The 3,343-nt window shown below is 35.1% G+C and overlaps 1 non-coding gene across 1 annotated transcript; it reads right to left on the reverse strand.

Moving 5' to 3' along the window:
* Positions 1-211: 211 nt before the first annotated feature.
* On the reverse strand, positions 212-318 carry LOC136207599 (small nucleolar RNA R71). Its single transcript, XR_010676732.1, has one exon. It is a non-coding gene; the product is annotated as a small nucleolar RNA R71 (small nucleolar RNA).
* Positions 319-3,343: the final 3,025 nt, after the last annotated feature.

Genomic DNA, 3,343 nt, shown 5'->3' on the forward strand with positions numbered 1-3,343 from the left:
TAATGCACATTTGACAAATTTCTTAGAAATTTGTGACACTTTTAAAATTACTGATGTAACAGCCGAAGCAATCAAACTTCGCCTCTTTCCTTTCACTTTGAAGGATAAGGCAAAAATTTGGTTAAATTCTATGCCTGCTGCAACATTTGAAACTTGGGACCAATTAGCCCTAGCATTTTTACAAAAATATTTTCCCTTAGCAAAAACCGCAAGAGTCATCAAAGAGTTGACATCTTTTACACAAAATGATAATGAAACTCTTTATGAAGCTTGGGAACGTTTTAAAGAACTTCAACGTTTATGCCCACACCACCAATTGCCAGATGCACTTTTAATGCAGACATTCTATAATGGATTAAATCCTACGACTAGAGGTTCATTAGATGCTATGTCTGGAGGGTTATTTATGAAGAAGACGTCCGCCCAAGCAAGAGAACTTTTGGAGGAAATGGCAATCAACAGCAGTATGTGGCCCGCAGAGCGTGGACATATACCAACGGCGAAACCATCATCCTCATGTACATCATCGGTTAAAGGTATAATGAATCTTGATCCTGTAGCAATGTTACAAGCCCAATTTTCTGCCTTATCGCACAAAATTGATAAATTTATGGCACCATGCGATCCTAATGATCCGATCCAGAGAGACATTGACTACGAAGGTATGAACGAGATAGAACAGGTAAATTTTGTCCAAGGACAAAACCAAACTACTAATCCTTATTCTAATACTTATAATCCTGGATGGAGAAATCATCCTAACTTTAACTGGAAAGATGGTAATAATAATAATAATGCAAATGCTAATCAATATCGTATAAACAATTATCAAAATCAAACAAGAGATACGATTAGCACTTTATATTCAAAAATCGACAAATTTATAGATGCTATGAATGGAAAGGTAAGTAATCAAGACGATGGTTTTAAACGGATCGAAAATAAATTCGATCAGCTTATCAAAAACCAATCATCTAGCATCCATAATTTGGAGGTTCAAATTGGACAACTTGCTAAATCAATTCCATCCCGCAAAGAGGGAAGTCTTCCCAGCCAAACGGAAGAAAATCCGAAAGAGCATGTTAAGGCTATCACTCTTCGATCGGGGAAAAACTATTTAGGTCCGGAAATGCCCGGAATTTCAACTTTACCTGGAAATGATTTACCAAAATCCAAAGAAGATACATTAAAACAAAAAGATACACCAATTGACTCTAATCCGAAACCCTTTGTACCAAAGCCACCTTTTCCACACAGGGTCCGAAATAAGGACCATGATAAACAACTGTTATCATTTTTGGACAAACTTAAAAATTTACATATAAATTTAACATTCATGGATGCGATTACGCAAATCCCTAACTATGGAAAATTCTTGAAAGATTTAATTTCAAAAAAGATTAGTTGGGAAGGAATTTCATCCATTTCTCTTTCTGAAGAATGTAGTTCGATAGTATCAAGCAAATTACCTACTAAACTCAAAGATCCCGGATGCTTTACCATTCTGTGTACATTGGGAAATATGGAATTCCCAAGTTGTCTTTGTGATTTAGGAGCTAGTATAAACTTGATGCCATTGTCTATTTTTGAAAAATTAGGTTTAGAAGAAGACGTCAAGCGTACCAATATGGTTTTGCAATTAGCGGATCAATCCACTAAAAGACCATATGGTATAATTGAAGACGTTTTGGTAAAAGTTGACAAATTTATTTTTCCTACTGATTTTGTTATCTTAGATTTTGCTTATGATGCTAATTGTCCGCTAATCTTTGGTAGACCATTCATGAACACGGGACGTGCTCTAGTTGATGTGTCGGAAGGAAAAGTAGTTTTACGAATAGGTGACGATAAGATCGAGTTCGATATGAATCAAGCGATGAAATATCCTATGGAGGATTTCGCTTGTATGAAGCTTGATTTAATTGAAGAATGTGTTAATGACATTGTTCAAAGAGAAGAAATAATAGAACCTGTAATGGGCGAAGAATTAGAAGATAAGGACCCAGAGCCTTTGATTCGAGAAGATGGACCAGTTCCGCCTTCAGTAATAGTTCCACCTAAATTAGAACTTAAAGAACTACCAAACCATATGAGATACACTTTCCTAGGCGGAAGTGACACTCTACCTATAATCATCTCTAACAAATTAACAGAAAATCAAGAAGAAAAATTGAAAGAAGTTGTTAGAAATAGAATAGGAAGTATGGGATGACAGATTTCAGATTTAAAAGGGATTAATCCTAGTATTGTAATGCATAGGATTCACTTAGAAGAAGATAAGCCACCTAAAGCGGATAGACAAAGACGTTTAAATCCGAACATGAAAGAAGTAGTCAAAAATGAGATTACTAAACTTTTAGACAATGGAATCATTTATCCTATTTCGGATAGTGAATGGGTTAGTCCAATCCATTGTGTACCCAAAAAGGGAGGTATAACTGTAGTAAGGAATGATGAAGGTGAATTAATACCTACGCGAACCACCACCGGTTGGAGGGTTTGTATAGATTATAGGAACCTAAATAAGGCAACTAGGAAAGATCATTTTCCTTTACCTTTCATCGATCAAATGATCGAAAGGATAGCCGGTCATGCATTTTATTGTTTTCTTGATGGTTATTCCGGATTCTTTCAAATATATATTTACCCGGATAACCAAGATAAAACAACCTTCACATGTCCTTATGGAACATTTGCATATAGAAGAATGCCTGTTGGTTTATGTAATGCACCAGCAACTTTTCAACATTGCATGACTGCAATTTTTAATGATTTCATCGAAGATATCATGGAAGTATTTATGGATGATTTTTCAGTTTATGGAGATTCTTTTGATGCATGTTTAAAAAACTTAGATAGAGTTCTTTCTAGATGCGAAGAAACGAATTTGGTATTAAATTGGGAAAAATGTCATTTCATGGTCGACGAAGGAATTGTTTTAGGTCATAAAATATCTGAAAAGGGATTAGAAGTGGATAGAGCAAAAACTTCAGTAATAGAAAAATTACCCCCACCAACAACTGTCAAGGGAGTAAGATCTTTTCTAGGACATGCAGGTTTTTACAGAAGATTTATAAAAAACTTTTCTGTGATTTCCAAACCACTTACTAATTTACTTATGAAGGATTCAACCTTCGACTTTAATGAAGATTGTATTAAAGCTTTTGAAACATTGAAAACAGCCTTAGTCAGTGCGCCCATAATTGCTAAACCCGATTGGGATTTGCCTTTTGAAATCATGTGTGATGCAAGTGACCTAGCAATAGGATGTGTTTTAGGTCAAAGAAAGGATAAAAAATTACATGTTATTTATTATGCAAGTCATACATTGTCCGGTGCACAG

Source organism: Euphorbia lathyris, chromosome 9, assembly GCF_963576675.1.
Source record: "Euphorbia lathyris chromosome 9, ddEupLath1.1, whole genome shotgun sequence".
Classification (NCBI taxonomy): Eukaryota; Viridiplantae; Streptophyta; class Magnoliopsida; order Malpighiales; family Euphorbiaceae; genus Euphorbia; species Euphorbia lathyris.